Here is a 22,035-nt window from a genome sequence, read left to right as displayed (position 1 = left end):
CAGCAGCTTTTAGGACCGCCGTTATCCGACCAGTGGCAATTAGCAGGTGAGGAGAAGCTTCATTCATTTTTTTTAGCTTCACTGGTTATATCATTGGTTCTTATTTTAATAGTTCCACTTTATTCTTCCATTTATTCCAATTTAATTTAAATAATGTCAAATAAATGGTACGTGACCATGGGTGGATAGCAGTGAACGCCCCCCCATGTTATTGGTGTATATATTGGTGGTACTGGGCTGGTATAATATTAGTGCCCCCATGTGGTCCGAATGTGTAGCTATGGAGCCACACACAAGTCTCCTGACACGCATTTGCAAATCAGCACACGCATTTGCGAGTCGTCCGTGGCAGGACTGTTGCAAACGTCACCTGTAAGAACACAGCCAATCAAAAGGTCCCGTTTTTACAGGTCGCCCATCTACGGATTTTTGTCCGCATTTAACCATGTGTATGTGCCAACAAATCATTGTACACATTTGCTGATATTTTTAATATATTTGAGACTTCAATCATGCATTTGTAGATTGTTGTTACACCTTTGTGACTGTGGTTATAGTTACAGATTCTTGTTACGTATTTTTGTATTGAAGTATTTGCCACAATAAAGACCACATGTATAAAATGCAAAATTTTGAAAGCAATTGTTGCTTACGGCCATACTACCCTGAGAACGCCCAGGTGTGGTTGGTTGAGTGGTTGCAGGTGTGCCTGATTGTCACTCTGCGTGAGTGTGCAGAGCTGACAGTTAGAGCTCAATGCTCCTAGTTTATGTCTTTTTTTTGTGGTAAATCTTGGTTGATCTTTTCTGAATTTTTGGGAGTTTTTGTTTAGTTTTTTTTTTCTCCTCCCAGCCTCCGTGCTGTGGAGGGGGGGTTTTGTTGTTTCTTCTCCCCTATCCCATTCCCCCCTTTTTTTCTCCCGGATCCAGGTTCAATGGACTCATTTGGACAAATCATGGAGCAGCCATTGAATCGAGTGCCTGATGACATGCTGGCGGGTACCAAGAGACAAGGTTTGGACGGCGATGGAATGGTGAGCAATGTTGTGGCTGAGAGCATAATTTTTGATTAAGACCTTGCGGTATTTCTGGACATAGACAATGGTGATGAGATTACTCCCTTATTGTTAATTAGGGGAATTAAGGAAGTGTGTGGGTGGATAAGTGACAAGGTCGCTGTCCGGCCGAGGCCGTAAGCGGAGGGTGGACTCTCAAAACGGCGGAAAGAGGTTCCGACAAGGTGTTTATTGGGACCGTCAAAGAGTAATCAATCCACACAAATACTGGAGTATGAATTAGGGGGGAATCTAAATAGAGGTAGATATCAATAGTTGCAACCGTCACGGGGAACAATAACGGAAAACGCTGGTGGACGCAGTCACACCAGGAAAGAAAAACGATGATTAAACTTAAAGCGCTTGCATAGCAAGGAATACAAGACAACGAGAATGGCTTACCATGAAAGGATAAGGGAAATCCAAATAGCGAACACGAGAACATAAAGCGAGCCGAAAAGTAGCTGAGGCAGAAAATACAGATAACGCAACAATCAATACACGGAACAAGAAAGGATAAATCAAAAACGTGAAGCATGAACGTGAGCATCGCAGGATAATCATCCGACGCCGACTGATCCTCGGCGGTGGCTTAAGTAGTCTGTAATCATGACTTGATCAGTTTCAGCTGCGCGGCTTGAGGCGCGTCTCTCCCTGCCCAAACGTGCGACGGGACGAGCGCGGAGGGAACGCCCACTCGCTGAAAAACAAACAGACACGGATCGTGACAGTACCCCCCCCTTAACGGATGCCTCTCGGCGGACCACCTGATTTGGAGGGGTGAGCGTTGATAGTCGCGGATCAGAGATGGACACAGGATCCAGGAGCGGGGAACCCACTGACGCTCCTCCGGACCATAGCCTTCCCAGTCGACCAGGTACTGGAAACCCCTTCCCTTGCGCTTGGAGTCCAAAATCTCTCGTACCTTGTACGCTGGGCCCCCGTCGATGATCTCCGGAGGTGGTGGTGGGGTGGAAATAGGAACCATGTGGCAGGTAGGAGTCGGCTTGATCAAGGAGACGTGGAAGACCGGGTGTATTTTCATGGTGGGGGGCAACTTCAGGCGGACGGAGACGGGGTTGACGATAGCTTCCACTTCAAAGGGTCCCACGAATCTTGGGCACAGTTTCCGGGATGACGACGCTAGGTTGAGGTCCCGAGTGGACAGCCAGACTTGGTCCCCGGTCTTGTAAGCGGGTGCCGGTCATCGACGGCGATCCGCGATTCGCTGGTTGCGCTGCGCGGTTCGGGAGAGAGCCGCCCTGGCCTCCCTCCATACCTGGTGGGCCCTCTTGAGGTGGCGCTGGACCGACGGCACCTCCTCCGCGCCTGCCTGGGTAGGAACAGCGCCGGTTGGTAGCCATAGGCGGTCATGAAGGGGGACCGCCCGGTGGTAGATGAGACCAGGGTGTGATGGGCGTATTCTACCCAAGGTAGGTGGTCGACCCAGGACGAAGGCTGGTTGTTGCAAACGCACCGAAGAGCCGCTTCGAGGTCCTGGTTGGCCCTCTCCGACTGACCGTTGGACTGCGGATGGTACCCGGAAGACAGGCTCGGCGTAGCTCCCAGCGACTGGCAAAACCGTTTCCAGACCCGTGAGATGAATTGCGGCCCACGGTCGGACACCAGGTCGTCCGGAATCCCGTGCAGTCTCAACACGTGTTGTACCAGGAGGTTGGCCGTTTCCAGAGCGGAAGGAAGCTTGGACAAGGGGTTGAAGTGCGCTGATTTGGAGAACCGGTCTTTCCTCGTGATGCGGGTAGACCGGTGACGAAATCCAAGGCGATATTGGACCATGGACGTGCAGGAATCGGTCGGGGCTGCAGGAGTCCCGCCGGCGGTTGGTGAGAGGATTTGCTGGTGGCGCAAGCGGAGCATGCCCGAATATAGTCTGTTACGTCAGTCTTTAAGGATGGCCACCAGAGGCGTTGCCCGATCAGTCCCAGGGTGCGGCGAATGCCCGGGTGGCAGGCCAGCTTGGATGCATGTCCCCATTTAATCACCTCCGCGCGATGTTGGGTCGGGACGTACAGTCGTCCCTCTGGACATCCGGCCGGAGCATCGGTCTCCTCCTGCGCTTCTCGGATCTGTTGCTCGATCCTCCACTGCAGGCCCCCCACCACGCGATGACTTGGCACGACGCTTGCCGGGCCTTCCTCCTCCTCCTCCCAGGAGTCGTGGATACGTGACAAGGCATCGGACTTGGTGTTTCATGAACCTGGGCGATAAGTCAAGGTGTAGTTGAAGCGGCTTAGCAGGAGCGACCAACGCGCCTGCCGCGGATTTAGTCTTTTCATGGATCGAATGAAGGAAAAGTTCTTGTGGTCTGTGAAAACCGTGAATGGCTCCGGGGTGCCCTCCAGCCAGTGGCGCCACTCCTAGAGCGCCAAGACCACGGCCAAAATTTCCCGATTGCCCACGTCGTAGTTAGCTTCCGCTGGAGAGAGCCGGCGGGAGAAGAAGGCGCAGGGGTGGAGCTTCCGGTCGACCGGGGAACGCTGGGACAAGACGGCCCCCACTCCTGAATCTGATGCGTCCACCTCTACAACGAAAGACAGGATTAGGATGGTGCAGAACCGGCGGGTTAGTGAAGGCTCTCTTTAGGTTCTTGAACGCGGCTTCTGCGAGGCTATCCCACGTAAAGCGGTCTTGGTGGACGTAAGGCGAGTGAGGGGCAGTGCCTGACGGCTATAGTCCTTGATAAAGCTCCGGTAGAATAAAGTGCCGGTAGAAGTTGGCAAACCCGAGAAAATGCTGCAGCTGTTTACGCGTTGTAGGCGTCGGCCATTCTATCACCGCACGCGTCTTGGCTGGATCGGCTCTGAGTTGCCCGTTTTCTACCACGAATCCGAGAAACTGGACTGAGGTCTTATGAAAATCGCACTTCTCGGCCTTTACATAGAGCTTGTTTTCGAGGAGACGCTGCAGTACGGCCCGAACATGCTGCTGGTGTTCTTGAGCGGAGCGTGAGAAAATGAGTATGTCATCGAGGTAAACGAAGCAATAAACATTGAGCATGTCCCTCAACACGTCGTTGATTAGGGCCTGGAAAACCGCGGGTGCATTAGACAGACCGAAGGGCATGACTAGGTAATCGAAATGGCCTAGAGGAGTCTTAAATGCGGTCTTCCACTCGTCACCCTCCCTAATACGAACCAGGTGATAAGCGCTACGGAGGTCCAGCTTAGTGAAGATGGTGGCCGATTGCAGAGGAGCGAACGCAGAGTCTAGCAGTGGCAACGGGTAACGATTCTTCACCGTAATCTCATTCAACCCCTTGTAATCTACGCATGGCCGGAGAGTCTTGTCTTTCTTCTCCACAAAAAACAGCCCCGCGCCAACCGGAGACTTGGAAGGTCTAATCAATCCCGCGGCCAAGCACTCAGTGATATACTCCTTCATGGCCGCTTGTTCGGGCTTGGAGACCTTGTACAACCGGGCCGACGGGAGCGCTGCGTTCGGCAGCAAGTCAATGGCGCAATCGTAGGGACGGTGAGGTGGCAAGGACTTGGCGCGTTCTTTACAAAAAAACGCTCGAAGATCGTGATAGACTTGCGGTACGTTCTCCAGGTTCGCCTCTTTAACGGGGGTGATCCTAACCTTTAACCCTTCTTTGGTAGACCGCAAACAGTGAGCATAGCAAAAAACACCCCAGTTTTGGATCGATAAGCGTTCCCAATCTATGACCGGATTGTGTGCCCTTAGCCAGGGTATCTCGAGAACAACCGGAGCTGACCTTGACGGCATAACAAAAAAGGAACGCTGCTCGATGTGGTTCCCTGAAATCTTGAGGGACAGGGGTTCAGTCAACCGTCGAATGTCCGCCAGCAAGCGCCCGTCGAGGTCGTACAGCGGTTCGGCTTTGTCCAGCTACATGACCGCGCAACCGAGTTTGGCCACTACCCCGGCATCGATGAAACAATCGTCCGCCACTGAGTCAATCAACGCGCGGATACGGACGGAAGTGGTCGGGCCCGAGATCTCCCCCTCGACCTCCAGTCTCAACGCGCTCCGGGGATTACCGTCCTCATGTCCTGGAACCCCGACGCCGGGCTGCTCCTGTCCGGGAGGGGTGACCGCGGGGGAATCGACCGTGGACTCACAGTGGTCGACGCGGCCAGGCGGTGAGTTGCGACGGGCGGATCATCTAGGGCATGAATCCACTGGATGGCCCTGGAGACCGCAGTAGGAACAGGCTCCCGATCTGCGCCATCGCTCCCGCTCAAGGGGATCCAGGCGACCCGCTCCGAGCTGCATGGGCTCGTCGCCGGAAGGAGGCTCGGGAACCCGGGAGGCGGCTGGCTCGGTCCAGCGCTGCTCGGCTACCCTCTCTCGACGACGCTCTCGAAGACGGTTGTCCAGCCGGATCGCCAAGGTGATGAGCTCTTCCAACGACTGGGCGTCCTCTCGCACGGCCAGCTCATCCTTCAAGGCGGAGCTCAGACCTCTCCTGAAGACGGTTCGCAGGGCGCAGTCATCGAAGCCGCTCTCAGCTGCTTTGATGCGGAAGGCGATGGAATAATCCGCGACCGATCGGGAACCCTGGGTGCAGTCCAAGAGCTCGGCACCCGCCTCTTTTCCCCTGACCGGGTGGTGGAACACCCGCTGGAACTCCGTAAGGAAACCGGCAAACGACGACCGAATTTCCGGACGAGCGGTGCTCACGGCCATGGCCCACGCGCTGGCTTGACCAGTCAGGAGGCTCATCATGAACGCGACCTTAGAGCTATCATGGGAGTAGGTGAAGGGCTGCTGATCGAAAATCAGCCGGCAGTGATGTATGAAGGGCCCGCAGAGGCCGGGCTCCCCGCCATAACGGGCGGGGTGGGGCAGGCTGGGTTCTCTAACAGGGAACCCCGGATACGCCGTTCCGGACGCAGAAGCGGCCAGGTCCGAACCGGGAGCAAATAGGGGGTTTAAACGAGCGTCGTAGCTTTCTAAGCGTTGGGCCAGCATGCCGACCGCTTCGCGCAGGGAGGCGAGCTCGGTCCCCTGCTGACCCACTAAGCGTCCTTGACTGGCCACGGCCGTAAAAATCTTTTCGCGGTCAGCAGCGTCCATGGTCGGATGATTCTGACAAGGTCGCTGTCCGGCCGAGGCCGTAAGCGGAGGGTGGACTCTCAAAACGCTGACAACGGAAAGAGGTTCCGACAAGGTGTTTATTGGGACCGTCGAAGAGTAATCAATCCACACAAATACTGGAGTATGAATTAGGGGAGAATCTAAATAGAGGTAGATATCAATAGTTACAACCGTCACGGGGAACAATAACGGAAAACGCTGGTGGACGCAGTCACACCAGGAAAGAAAAACGATGATTAAACTTAAAGCGCTTGCATAGCAAGGAATACAAGAAAACGAGAATGGCTTACCACGAATGGATAAGGGAAATCCAAATAGCGAACACGAGAACATAAAGCGAGCCGAAAAGTAGCTGAGGCAGAAAATACAGATAACGCAACAATCAATACACGGAACAAGAAAGGCAAAATCAAGAACGTGAAGCATGAACGTGAGCATCGCAGGATAATCATCCGACGCCGACTGATCCTCGGCGGTGGCTTAAGTAGTCTGTAATCATGACTTGATCAGTTTCAGCTGCACGGCTTGAGGCGCGTCTCTCCCTGCCCGATGACGTGCGACGGGACGAGCGCGGAGGGAACGCCCACTTGCTGAAAAACAAACAGACACGGATCGTGACAATAAGGGCCTGTCGGAGGATTTCCTCTGACAAATTTGAAGTAACAGTTAGCTCTATTCAAGCGAAGAAGAAGCTACTTGATGGCTCGGATGGGCGCGGCGCGAATACATGGTAGGGAGATAACAACCGACGAAATGGTCGTATCCTTTTTACATCTGCCGGCTTATATTGAAGACTCCGAAATATATGATAAACTTCAGTCCTGGGGCGTATCGGCGACCTCCAATGTACGGAGGAAAATGTGGCCGGGCACCGATGGAGCTGACGGGACCCGTTTTGTTAAAGTAAGATTTACTGACACTGTAAAATCTTTACCATATTCTGCTCGCTTCATCACTGCCTCAGGGCCTGAATATTTCAGGGTGATCCATTATCGACAGGTCAAAGTGTGTAGAGGTTGCCTGTCCCCGGAACATGTGTACAGGGATTGTCCGGAATTCTTGTGCAGGAAATGTGGCAAGCAGGGGCATTATGCCAGGGAATGTAATGAGACTCACCTTCGTCGTTGTGGTGTGTGCAGACAATACCCTGTCCTTTGTGTTTGTGGCGAGGATGTTTCTGTGAGCGCACCGATAGAAATGGAAGACAGTCCCACTATTGCAAAGCCGGTTGTCCGCCTGCCAGAAATAAACCTTTCAAAAGCTCACCTGTTTGAGAATAGTGAGAAGAGCTCTGATACAGTGCTGTGTGGGACAAGGGTGCCTGTAGTGGAGGGAGTTATAGGTCAAAATCCTAGCTCTACTCACGAACGAGGCGGGGGGGGGGGGGGGGGGGCGCATCGCCCTACCCCTGATCCCATGTCGACCGGGGCCGAACCTTTGAAGGGCGTGAGTGTTGGGCAGATTCCACTCTCTGCCCCTGAGAGGGGGGGGACAACTATGGAAAGTTGTATCCCTAAGCTGGAGAAGAAACAACATCCAGAAAGGATCAGCAGTATCAATTTTTCCCTGCCGACCTCCCTAAATGCGTCGTGCACTGGAGATACGGGAGAGAGCGAGATATCTGCGGTGGATAGGAATGTTGGTCAGCCTGAGGGGTCATCATTTTCCCCAACTGACGCCGCAATGCCACATGGCAGAATAGTTGTAGATTGTCTGAGGACAAAATGGAACACAGCACAGCGGAACCCAAAAAGAGGCAATCTGAAGGCTTGAGGAAAAGGAAAATCGAAGAAGTCAAAGTGATAAGCCTTTTCCCCTCCTATCTTTAAAATGACTGTTCTCCTTGCGTCAGATAATGCCTGTGGGCTGCGGAGCAACCTCAAAATTGACAACATTTTACATAACACAAAGTGGGATGTTCTTTGTCTGCAAGAGACCTTGTGGAGCCAAGAGCATGTTGACAAGATTCGTCGCATGGTACGGGGCTCTGTACATGTAGCCCTCAGCTCCCCCAGGTCTTGTGGCGTAGCAATCCTGTCTATGACCTGTGCACTGGGCCACCCCAACCTGGTGCATGTTCACCCGGGGGGTAGATTTATAGTGGTAGACTTTAATGGCTCATTGCCTCTCCGACTCATCAACCTCCAAATCCCCCAAATCTGGAGCTAAAAAGACGAGACTTTTTCTTACATGTGTTTTCTTTTGTCAACAATAGAACAATCATGATTGGAGACTTTAATGTCGCCCTGAGTAAATTGGATATTAGTGTCAACAACACCTACAAAAATGATGTGAGCAGAAATTGTCTACTTAACTTGATCAATAATAATAATATGTCAGAAATCTGGAGAACCCTAAACCTCAGGGGGAGGGCTTTCTCGCGCAAACAAATAGTACTGGGCACGCTTAAACAATCGGGCATTGACTTGTGCTTAGTGTCTGCTTTCCTTGTGCAGAGACTGGACAATCCCAAGTACACATGGAATGGACAGAGTGATCACGCGCTACTGTCGTTTGATCTATGTCTACACAAAAGCAGGCGGACCGGTGGTCTCTGGGTCTTCAATAATTCGCTTCTAGAGGATGGGAGCTTTATTTCAAAAGTAAACTCTTTTCTTGATGGGATAAAGGAGGAGTCTAAGTATGTAGACAGAGTCACAGACGGGTGAGAAAGTGTCAAACTACGTTTAAAAAATTGTCCATTAATCATTGTAGAGCTAAGTCTTGGGTGGAAAAATTAGAGGAGAACACTGTGAGGGACCAATTGCTGAAAATAACTCTATCTGCGGCGATAACACGTGGGCCTGTGGACCCGTTATTTTTCTCGCTGCAACATAAACTCGAGCTGCTTGAAGCAAAGAAGTGTAGAGGGGCAGCCCTGAGGGCCAAAGCTCAAAATGCTGAAGAGGGCGAGCGATCGACAGCGTACTTTTTGGGACTGGAAAAAAATAAACAAGGAAAAGCATATATATCTAAATTGTGGTCTCACAAATCTAACGCGATGGTCACGGGTATTGATGACATTTTAGAAGAGGTCGAATTTTTTTATACTGATCTCTTCAAATTCCGACAACTGTTGACAGATCATGCCACGGAGGCCATAGCCGCCTTGAACCGTGTACTGAGTGTGTACGATAAAGACATGTGCGACAACTCAATGTCCGAATTTGAAATCACAAAGGCAATCCAAGATTTAAATAATAAAAAAAGCCCAGGTTGCGATGGTCTAACGGCAGAGTTCTTTAAGGCTTTTATGAAAAAGCTGTCACCTATTTTGCTTAATTTGTTTCATCACATGGAAAAAAAGATCTGGTCCCTTCATCATTTTGCGAAGGTACCGTTACGTTAATACACAAAAAAGGTGCGTCTGAACAATTGAGCAACTATAGACCGATTAGTCTTTTGAACACTGACTATAAAATCTTAGCCAAAGTTTTAGCAGCTCGTCTCAAGAAAGTAATAGGTACCATCATCTCCGAAACGCAGTCATATAGCATTCCGACAAGGGATATTTCAGACACTATTTTAAATATAAAGTATTTAACTAAACACATGGCTGCCTCGTGCGGAATTCATGGGTAGCCTCGATTTCGAAAAAGCCTTTGATAGGGTGGAGCACTCTTTTTTATGGAAGGTGCTTGACAAATTTGGATTTGGGTCTTCTTTTACCAATTGGATAAAACGCCTGTACGCAAACGCAGCCAGTAAAATCAAAGTGAACGGACTACTGACAGGACCTGTTAAATTGGGAAGGTTAGTGAGACAGGGGTGCCCCCTGTCCTCACTACTCTTTAGCCTTGTTGTAGAACCACTAGCGGCCCTCCTCAAACAAAATAACAGCATAAAAGGCATTTGGACACCGAGTGGACGCAAAGTTAAGATTCTACAGTATGCGGACGATACGAACCTGTTTGTCAGAGACGTGGAGAGTCTAAGTGTAGCTCTTAACGAGCTCAACATTTTCTGCCAAGCCTCGGGTGCTAAAGTCAATTTTGATAAGTCCACCATGGCCGTTTTTGGTACCACCAGCGCTGTGCCAAAGACCTGGGGTTTTAAAGAGGCCACGCTCAGCCAAAAAATTCTTGGTGTTTGGATTGGGGAGAACACTTCTCATTGTGATGAACAGCAATGGGAAACAGTTTTACCGCAAGTAAAATCCACTTTAGATATGTGGAAATTCAGGAATTTAACTCTGAAAGGGAAAACTTTGGTCATCAACAACCTGTGCATTTCAAAGTTAATTCACTCACTGACTGTCACTCACATGTCTGCGAATGTTTTAAATAGATTAAATTTAACATTTAATTATTTCTTGTGGAAGAGGGAAAGAGGTTTCATTGGGCACTATAGCTTGATCGGTGATGTCAAATTGGGTGGCTTAAATTTGATGGACATCGGTACCAAGAAGGCTGCACTACGTTTAAAGCTGCTCAGAAAGTTTTTAAATCCTGCCTTCTCTGCTCCCTGGAAGGACTTTCTTATGCCAATTTTAGAAGGTTTAGGCTGCTACGGCATTTTTAATCTCTGCCAGATGTTGCCTCGCACGATGTTCCCCCCTCTGGACCCCTTTGAAATGGAAATCTTAGAGGTGTGGTGGGCATTGCGGCCATGGGTTAGGACAGAGCCAATGTCACTGCATCAACTGCAGAACATTCCACTGAGGTTCAACCCCGACCTCCTGGGCGGTGAGCCAGGGAGTGGGGAAAGGATGTTAAGTGGGGTTTTAGAAAGTGCACACATCAGAATAATAGGTGATTTATTAGACCAGAAAGGGAATTTTAACATTGAACGCATTCGCACCTTGTTTCGGTTCCACAAAGTTCCCTTTTGAAGGGCCACTGTGTTACGCTCAGTTGAAAAAAATCAGAGACTCTGTGCATTGCCACTGGGGGCACCTTCTGGGGCGGATGTCACAGAGCGAAGACGCCACCACTGCGTCAGATCTAAATTATGTGCTGACCCATGGGGCTCAACTGACTAGACTGGCAGAGTGCACAACTAAACTATTCTATAAGGTGTTGCTAACCAAAGTACTTTAAAAGCCCCCTGCAGAAAACGCGTGGCGTCAGGCATACCCCGCCCTGGCTTCCTCGTCCATCTGGGCTGACAAGTTCAACTGGTATACTCCACCCAAGGTAAGTAACACTGATTTTAAAATAAGACACAGGATAATCTTTCCATGTACAACGCTGCATGCTTTTCTACCAAGTGCCTATGACAGAACATGTCCAGTGTGCAGAGAGGAACCTGAGGACTTCCACCATCTCATCCTCCAATGCCGAGTCGTGCGACAATTCAGATCCAGACTAGAGGATCTCATTGCCAGGAGGCTGGGGGTGAGACTCCCCTCGCCGATAGCCTGTGGTGGCGGTGACCAGAATTCCAGGCTTCTCCTGTTCGGTGTCATCCCTTCGCCATTGAAAGGCCTGAATGTCAAAGCTCTCAAACTGCTCTTGGCTATCGCACGTCATTCCATCGTCATCACCAGAAACATCCATCTGCATGAAAAAAGGAAAGGCGATCACTGGTCCATCTTCAAATCTTTGGTTATCTCACATCTCACCCATCTTCATGCACATCGACCCCAACGTTTTGAAGGCGACTTGGCGGCGAACAACGGACTAGTTTCTGTGTCTGCTGCCAACAGTCTGGACTTTCATTTTTAATATGCATCTTTTGTTACGACCATGAAATCCTTGGATATCCCTATTGATGTTTGTTCACGAATATTGGAATTTTGAATCAGACCTCTTTTTGTACAGTTAATTTTACAATAAAATATATAAAAAAAAAAAAAAAGAACGCCCGATCTCGTAAGCTAAGCAGGGTCGGATCTGGTTAGTACTTGGATGGGAGACCGCCTGGGAATACCAGGTGCTGTAAGCTTTTGCACCGGAAAAAAAAAAAAAAAAACTTTGACAAATGTCAGCAAGTATGCGAGCTGCTTTTTAATAAATTTCCACATATTCGCCTGACAGGCTGAGAGCACAAAATGCCAACATTCAGCGTCCCCTGCCTTTGGGTGTTGCTACAGTCTCGCCGTGGACGACTCGCAAATGCGTGTGGCAATTTGCAAATGCGTGTCTGGAGACTTGAGTGTGGCTCCGGAGCTACACATTAAAGGAATGTAGGAGTTGGAGCGTGGCGTAGTTCATGGTATGTCGCGACATCCTGTATGTGGGGGTGTGAAACTGTATGTGGGGGTGTGACTGGTGGAGCGCAACAGAATGGGGGTTGCAAGAGCATGCACGAGTGGAATGTTTCAGGACAAAGGGTGATAGCATCAAGGAGGGAGCGAGACGAGATGAAGGAGCAGCCATCGAAAGATCACAACCAGGAGGAGCCACCACGGGATTCGGCGGGAGGAGAAAGACCAATGAGAGCAAGCTAAAGTTAACTGCAACATCACATAGCCAATAGAATCATGCCAGAAGGCCTTTGTCTCTGTTACATTTACATATTGTACAGTATGAATGACTACTGGAAAAACTAAAAGTTCTGTTCTGTTGGTGGCACGAGAGGTGTAGACTTGTATTGAGAGGGATCCGAGATCTAGTTGCATATGTAGTAAATCTGTGATTGGGAATAAATCCATTCGTGCGTGAAAATGCCGGCTTCCTGATACCTTTCTATTGCAGAACGAGCGCGCATATTGTTGGATGAGTGTGAGTTGGGTAAGGTTGCGAATTGGAGTCAGATTACTAACTTGAGTTTACATTGGGTTAAAATTAACATCTAGCATTGATTTAAAGGTAAATTCCAACAATTTATGGTGACGCCGACGGGATGCATGAGAGGTAATAGAAGTCTGGGACTTCAAAGAGAGTCTGGGACTCTAAGAAAATAGAAGTCTGGGACTTCAAAGAGAGTCTGGGACTCTAAGAAAAGAAAAGAAGCCTGGGGCTTCAAGAGTCTGGGGCTCAAAGGAAGCCTGGGGCTTCAGGAAAAACCACAAGAGTCTGAGACTCGGGCCTGGGGCCCACGTCCACACCAGGTGACGACCTGATAAAGAATGAAGGAGCCGCACATCCGACCGGCCTTCCTCTTGGGCCCACAGTGACATAAGGTAAGCAGATCCTTTTCAAATTCTGCATATTGGCAACGCTAAATTATAAGAGGAAGGCGGAGTGGAACGGCGTTAAAATGTATAAATAAATAAGTGTAAAAGTGTGGACGATAGTAGTGTAAAATCTGGGATTTACCTACTAGAATAGTTTGGAACTATTCGTGGTTAAGATACGATTTAAAATATCAGAGTGGAAGCGGTGTGAATGTGAAGGCTAAAATTGTTCTGCATAAAAGTGGTTGGGACACGCACGAGTGGATTTCGGGATGTGGAAGGAGAGTAAGTGTGATAGTGGTCTCGAGTCCCGGGTGTGGCACGGAGATTAAGGATAAATTCATAAAAATGAAACATAAAAAAGAGAAGAAAAACATGAAGTAGGGATGAAATAAGAAAAGAGAAAGAAAGAAAGCTAGAGAAAAGAGAAGAAATTGTGTCAGTGTAGCGATTGGAAGTTCAATAAGAAAAGAAAAGGAATGTGAAAAAGATGCATAATGTGTAGAAAAGAGAAAGGAACAATTAATGTTCCATTGAAAGGAGGATGGTGAAACAGGCAGTATTGAGAATGACAGAGTTTGGTGATTGAAGAAGGTGTGACTTGAACAAATGAAAAGGATAAGAATTAGGGTCTGCTGTAAGGAGGAATTGAAGAAATAAATATTTCATGTTTCATACTTGAGTTGATGGTCTTTCTATTCAGGTAACTGTAATTAGTAACTGGAATGAAATGCACAGATGGAAATGACACGAAGAAAAAGAAAAAGATTGGTGTTATGAAATCTTAATTGAATGAAGCTTTTGAGAGCATGAGAAACCTTTGCAAGAGCATAGGTGGTTCCTGACTTTGTAGTTTGTGATTTGATACCTTGATTGTTTGAGTGGCTTTGGTAAGGCTACAGTGAATTTGGAAAATTAAAGGAAAAAAATAAGAGTGAGAAAGATTTTACAGAAGGCAATGGGTAGAGGTGTAATCGTAAAATCATGAGTGTGCTCTAACAAAGAGTTAACAGCTCTTTGAAGTTAGATGCTCGTTCCAAAGTAGGGGGAGGAAGTCAGAGAAAGAGGATGAAGTGATTGAAAAAGTGGAAGAAAAGACGGAATGTCTGAGAGGCATTTATCCACAGTTGCCAGACTCGCAACAGTATGTGTTTGAGCCGCCGCCCGATCCGACGGCGCCATTAATGGGGGGGGAGCAGAATGGTTTGAGATGCAAAAGATAAAACGATTCACGGATGGCACCAGCGACCATACAATTGATCGAACAGGCTGTGAATAATGAGAGAGAGGGTGCGCGGAGAACAGCAGGGGAGTGTGGAGACGCCCGTGCTGGCCCCGGGGGGGGAAGCACCAGCAGGAACATGTAAACATTTCAGACACAAGAGGAAAAACAGGCATCAATGGCAGTCGTTAACTGATTGAAAAGGAAGATATGCCTTTTGGTGCTCTCGTAAGAAGGTCACAGTCCTTTTGTTTCAGAGGTGTGTCGCGGCACCCCCCTCGATGTTGCAGACGTTGATCTAATCTTCAGGCATCTGCCTCTCATTGAGGTGCAGTTTCGTCAGCTGCGTCCAGGAGAGGAGAAACAACTTCACGGGGAGTGAATGGGAAAATCCAGAGACCCACAGTTGTAAATTTTGGCATACGCTGGCTAAATTGAGGCAAAATTAAGGAACTGCCAGCACAAATCTCAGTGGAATCAAGGCGGACGCGCCAAGGGAGGGGTCTCTGTGTGGAATTGGAAAGTATCGTTTGGTGAATGAAAGTGTGAAAGAAAAAGTGTTTGGATGCATATGTGGTGTGAGTGAATGTTTAAGGGACGGGCCTCAGGACAGAAAATTGTTTGAGGTCACCGGCAAGCCCTTACAGTACTTAGGATGCGATGGGTGGACAGGCCTGATCACCCTGAATCCCTATTGCACTCCCAAGTATTGATTTTCAAAGTGTTATTGGAGAAAGATTGGAGTAATTAAATTCAAACATCAAGTGAATGGTTGATTGACGTTATTACACAAAATTTATGCAAAACTGAAAGTTTTGGAAGGAAGATAATTTACCCCTTCTCATTCTCACTGGCAAGTGCCACTCGTCCAGTTCTGTCCACAGGTTTGAGGTGACATGTGACCAGTGTGACCAGAAGGCCGGAGAATGCTTCAAATAGCGCCTCACCACGCCCATCCCGGAGGTTCTCCTCAACAAGGAGGGAGGAATAAGATATTCTAATTTAGGGTCCACGGTACAGATTAAGATATAGTTGTTGCTTTAGCCTGCTCATGTGCTCCACAGGAGTTATTATTATTCACATTGGATGCGCGACTAGATAACACACACCCAGTCCAGGATAGGGCAAAATTTTCTTGGATTGTTTAGACTTTTCCATATAATACAGCACCACAGCAGTGATACTTGAAGTTAATGTCGAATTAGTGGCGCTGTTTTTATGGAAAATTACTCACTTAACGCAAGGGTAAGTTGTTGTAGAGGAGATATTTCAGACAAAAATGACCCTGGAGTGGTCTCAAGCACGTGTCTCATGTTGGATGTATGAATGTTATTCTGATATTTTCCATTGTAACGTAGTTCATTGTATTTAGGACTAAGACATTGTAAAACACTGTTTGGAGGAACTTATAGAATACCTCAAATTTGAGAACAAATGGGAAATAGATGTTGAAGCAACTTTAGTTGACCATATGTGAAAAGTGTTAGGAAAACAAAAGACAGGCGCAAATTTAGAGTGACAAGGATCTTTCTGTCTCCCAGCAGGGGCAGTAATCTAGTAAAGCCAGGATACTGGGTGCTTGTAAGAAGTTTGAAGATAAGACATTTGTAATTACCCAAGGGGGAAGGAAGTGTTAGTGACAGCTCTCACAGCTGTAAAGATAGCAGAAAGGTCAACATTGGTTTATTTGACACGTTGTAAAGAGGTCACGTTGGTTGAAATCTCCTACAAAGGAGACACCAGACTAAGAGGTTTATACAGAGTTACAAGCGGGACAAAATTTATTTAAGAGGAACTGTCCTCACTTGAGGCCGAGGCCAGACCTGCTGACCAGCATGATGGTCACCAGCTAAGTGGGGACACCTCAGGTGAGATTGGCTCTGCCGTGCATCAGATATTTCTGGCCCGTTGGGGTCGATGCTGCTGTGTCTTTCAGGTGGGGAAGGGGGCCTGGTCTATGTGGCCAGGGCGAGACGTGAATGGAGTGAGACTTCCGGCAGTGACCCATCCAATAATGTCGACATTACTACACAGCTGTTCCAGTTGGCCGTCCACAAGGGCGTGCACCTTCCAGTGGCAGACATCAGGCGAAATAGTCCATGAATGAAAAAATGCCAATCGGCCGAAGTAGAACACATTTTGTACCTAATTTTGCACAACATCAGAAAAGGAATATATGGGATTGGATTAAGGAGCGTGACTAAAATTGTTGTACTTGCAGGTTTAGAAGGCCAAGAGAGATAAGAAAAAAGGAGGCCGCTGCTCCTTCCACTTCTGCTGCTTCTGGGCAAGGTTCGGGTGACGCAGCGCCACAGCAGACTGGCTGCTGTCCATAGCAGGCCAGTCAACGAGGTTGGGATTGCAGTAACAGAGGTACGGGTGGTTATGGACGGGGGTTGTGAGTGGAGTGTGCACTTGCTGCGGGGTGTGGGGTCACTGGGTGATGAGCTGTCCATGCCGAGCCACTTTCTGGAATGTGCCATCCTCCGGTGCCATATCTGTCACAAAGAGCTCCACCAGCGCAGGGGGCGCCACCGTTACCCACTCCCAACGCACTTGACACAAACCCGCTCGTACCCCATTCCATGACAGGGGGCAGCGGAGCTTCAGCATTCGAGGACTAGCAGGTCCTAGCAGTCCGGGGACGGTGGATGGACAAGTTTTCGATGGTGCTGGATATTGGGGCGAGCTATGAGCTCCTTCCGCAACCCCCACTGAGCCAGGTGGACTCTCAAGAGTGCCTGAGTCACTGCCATTGACTGAACGAACACTGGAATTCGAGTGGCATTCCCGGATGGGACTGAACTTGACTCTGCACATCCGTCGGAGGGAGCATATGTCGTGCTCTCTTCCTTCCCAGGGGCTAAACTGAACTGAAACATTTGAGGGCAGCTCTGAAACCTGGTTCCCATCCTCCCGCAGTGGGTATGCCCTGTTCTTGCTCTGGTCTGAGTGGTTTAGCAACCGCCACCCTTTCAATTCACCAATTGACATATCACATTGTACATGTGATCACAAACATGATTTGGTTTATCAAAAATGCACTCATCCAAATTTAGTCATGAGTGCATCTTGCGTTAGAATTATATATTTGTTATGTCTACCTGCGTTGCCTCGCACGCGTGCCTTGTCCCTGAGCAGCGGAAATGGTATGAATTGTTTGCTTTCGCCGAGCCACAAATCGCATTGAATATTGATGAGCGTCATCTTACTAGAGGTCTAGACCCCATAGTTGTTGCACAATCGGGAGATCATATATCAGCACCGACTACAAATTCTTTGGTTTTGGGAACATTACTAAATTTCAAAATTTCCAGGGAAGGGTCGCTCGGAAATGGTAGTTCTGTGTGTGTCTCTGCTAGAGGTGTTGTGGACCCAGGGCCCGACTGATTTGGGGCTCGGCTCCACAGCTCCGCGATTGTTTTTACTGTCTCTACCCCCTCCCCCAGTTGACAGAATCAGTGTGGGCACAGCCTGTAGGTGGATTGAGCCAATCATGAGACAATAGGAGGTGAAGACTGCGGCGGTCTTGGAGCTGTCTATGTCTTGTAGAGCACCTTTTCTTCCCATAAAAAAAAAAAATAATAATAATAAAATAAAAAATAGAGGTTTAATTCGGTATCTGCGTTATTATAGTTTTGGGATTTTTTATTTTAAGCATAAATGGTTACTATTTCATTTGTGTTGCTTTAAAATTTGTCAATTAACAGTCAAAATTGGAGCGTTAGCTCGAGGCTTAATTTGTAATCTCGGAACACAGTTAGATATTTGAACTCAGTGAACTCAGCGTCACTGGAGTCGGACATCGCTCCGTACATCAACCTCCGGGTGCTTTCCCGGAGGTGGACTCAATCTCGCTGATAAGGACAGTTTAGAGTTCTGGCTAGAACCTGACACGCCATCCAATTGGGAACTACAGGACAAAAGTGGTACCATAGCTCACAGTTGCGCCCGGCCCCAGTATTTGTGCCCGCCATGGTTGAGCTTAGAGGTTGACCGCCCGGACGGGCAGGTCAAGAGAGGGAATGTGTAGATGGCATGAATTGGATCAAAGTCAGACACTTTCGAGTCTGAACAAAGACGATGACGATGCAAATGTTTAACTTATTGACTATTTTACCTGCTGGCGTGTGCTTTGTGTGGACGATGTTTGCGTTTGAACATAGGATGCGGGATGACAGAAGTGATGGAGCGAAAGGAGCATGTAATGGAATGGTATGGTATGGAGCGGAGCGAGATGATGGTAAGACGCTGACACAGACACAACAACTACTGCTAAATCTGAAATGTAAACAACCGACACAGGTGAACACTTGGGTACAATTTTAATTGGACACACCCATGGAATGATGTGGGAATAAAAAAGAAAGAGCCTATTTTTGACACCCAAGTTGCAAAACAAAAGTTCACCTGCCTAAAAGTTAAATGGGACTGGTCCTGGGATTGGAAATCTCCAGGAGTCATGGTGTAATGAAAATGTGTCTTTGCCAGTAGGAATCCCTCTCGCGCGTGCTGATGTTTGGCTGTGGTGTGGAGCGAAAGTACTGTACGATAGACTGCCCACCAATGCCTCAGGTAAGTGCGCACTGGTAACGCTGATCATGCCAGTTAGTGTGACAGCCTTAGATCTGGCCAGAATGGAGTGGGAAGGTGTTGGACAATGGGGGAGAATCCCCTTCCTTAACAGGAAGAGAAGGGACATGCAAGAATGGTTGAATGCAGGAGATCCCACGTATATAGATGCAATTGGAGTTCCAAGAGGGATCCCTGATGAGTATAAATTGGTGGATCAAATTGCGGCAGGATGGGAGAGCCTTTTCCTGTTCGTTACAGTAAACAAAAATGTGGACCGGATTAATTATGTCCACTATAATGTCCAACGATTGGCGAATTTTACCACCTCAGCACTCCAGGCAGTGCATGAGCAATTGGCTGCCACGTCACTTATGGCATTCCAGAACAGAATAAGCTTAGATATGGTGTTGGCCGAAAGAGGAGGAGTGTGTGGTATTTTTGGGGATCAGTGTTGTACTCTGATTCCCAACAATACATCTCCTGACGGTCGCCTTACCAAGGCATTGGAGGGCCTGCGCACGCTAAGTAACAAAATGAAGGAGCACTCAGGTGTGGACACCAGTTGGTATTCTGACTGGTTAAACATCTTTGGTAAATATAAAAGCCTGATTGCATCAGTACTGATTTCTATCGCAGTGTTTGCCGCTATTATGGTGTTATGCGGATGTTGCTGTATTCCATGTATCAGATCATTGACTGTTAAGACAATAGAACGCACGTTGGGGCCACCCCCTCCGGGTGGTCAGTACATGATGATCCCTCAAAAGGACCCCCAGGAGGCGGGGGTAGCCGTGGCCCTCCGGGAGTCCAGGATGTGAGTATGGAAAGATGGCCTCAGGGACCTGAGGCCATAAGGAGGGAATGACATTTTCTACTAATTTTCTACTGGAATGAACTTTTCTACAAATTTTCTATTGGAATGACATTTTTGTACTAATCTTCACTAATTTTCTACTGGAATGAAATTTTCTACTGATTTTTATTCTCTTACTAATTGTTTGATGTGTTTTAGTTTTATGGCAAGTGATGTCGAGCTCGTGTGCAGCAATGAAATAAGGTGTTTAAGTAATGACCTCAGGTGTCTGAGGTCATGAGAGGGAATAAAGGAATGTAGGAGTTGGAGCGTGGCGTAGTTCATGGTATGTCGCGACATCCTGTATGTGGGGGTGTGAAACTGTATGTGGGGGTGTGACTGGTGGAGCGCAACAGAATGGGGGTTGCAAGAGCGTGCACGAGTGGAATGTTTCAGGACAAAGGGTGATAGCATCAAGGAGGGAGCGAGACGAGATGAAGGAGCAGCCATCGAAAGATCACAACCAGGAGGAGCCACCACGGGATTCGGCGGGAGGAGAAAGACCAATGAGAGCAAGCTAAAGTTAACTGCAACATCACATAGCCAATAGAATCATGCCAGAAGGCCTTTGTCTCTGTTACATTTAAATATTGTACAGTATGAATGACTACTGGAAAAACTAAAAGTTCTGTTCTGTTGGTGGCACGAGAGGTGTAGACTTGTATTGAGAGGGATCCGAGATCTAGTTGCATATGTAGTAAATCTGTGATTGGGAATAAATCCATTCGTGCGTGAAAATGCCGGCTTCCTGATACCTTTCTATTGCAGAACGAGCGCGCATATTGTTGGATGAGTGTGAGTTGGGTAAGGTTGCGAATTGGAGTCAGATTACTAACTTGAGTTTACATTGGGTTAAAATTAACATCTAGCATTGATTTAAAGGTAAATTCCAACAACATTAAGACCAAAAGGGGACCCTCGTAATCTACAGGTGTAGCAGACAGATGAACCGATGCAGTCCGGTTGGGTTGGTGCAGTGAGTGTTTACTAAATAAAAAGTTAATGAATCAATTTTAAAAAATGGTGTTTACTGAATGCAATAAAGAGAAGTATAGTTAATGTGGCAATTAGCAGGTGTGGAGAAGCTTCATTCATTTTTTTTAGCTTCACAGGTTATATCATTGGTTCTTATTTTAATAGTTCCACTTTATTCTTCCATTTATTCCAATTAAATTTAAATAATGTCAAATAAATGGTACGCGACCATGGGTGGATAGCAGTGAACGCCCCCCCTTGTTATTGGTGTATATATTGGTGGTACGGGGCTGGTATAATATTAGTGCCCCCATGTGGTCCGAATGTGTAGCTACGGAGCCACACACAAGTCTCCTGACACGCATTTGCAAATCAGCACACGCATTTGCGAGTCGTCCGCGGCAGGACTTGTCACGATCCGTGTCTGTCATGCCATGTGCTTTTGTTTTGACAGCTGTGGGGTCGTTCCCTCAGCGATCGTCTCGGGCCAGGTCGTCAGCAGCTGCGGGACGCGCCCACCAGCTCCACACCGGACTCCTATTCACTCACTGATTGCACACAGTATTTAAGACACTTACACTGACTCCCCAGCGTCGGATCGTTATCCCACATCGCTCACGTTCATGTCCCATGCTCTTGATCGCACTCTTGTTAATAGTTCTCTTGCTACTGCGTGTTTTGAGTTGTTTTTCCCGCCAGCTACTGCTCGGTGCGTTTTCTGTTCTTTGCTTCCCGATTGGAATCCTCTTACCCTTGTGCGGTAAGCTATTTGCGTTTTGGTTTCTTTCCCTTGCCTTTTGCAAGTGCTTTTCGTTCCTCCTTACTGCCTTTGCTCCCTGGTGTGATTTTCCGCCAGCGCCCTTGTTTATCCCTTGTTCGATAGTTAAGTTCCATAGTCGCTATAGCCGATAGCCCCGGTTGATTCACGATTGCATATTGGAGATTGTCTATTTGATTATTAATAAATATCTTTGTATAACCCATTTTCCCGTGTCCGCGCTTGGAGAGTCCTGCTCAATCCACCAGCACTGCTGGTGGATCATAACAGAACGATCCGACCATGGACTCTGCGGACATGGAGAAAGTTCTCGAAGCGCTGGCCAGCCAAGGACGTCTGGTGGGGCAACAAGGCACCGACCTCGCGAACCTTCGCGACGCGGTCGGCATGCTGGCCCACCGTTGCGAAACCTTCGACGCCCGCGTAAATAGCCTCT

Source organism: Idiotropiscis lumnitzeri, chromosome 16 (genome assembly GCF_059441095.1).
Source record: "Idiotropiscis lumnitzeri isolate Australia: NSW breed Sydney's pygmy pipehorse chromosome 16, RoL_Ilum_1.0, whole genome shotgun sequence".
Classification (NCBI taxonomy): Eukaryota; Metazoa; Chordata; class Actinopteri; order Syngnathiformes; family Syngnathidae; genus Idiotropiscis; species Idiotropiscis lumnitzeri.
Note: the sequence above shows the minus strand (reverse complement) of the source record.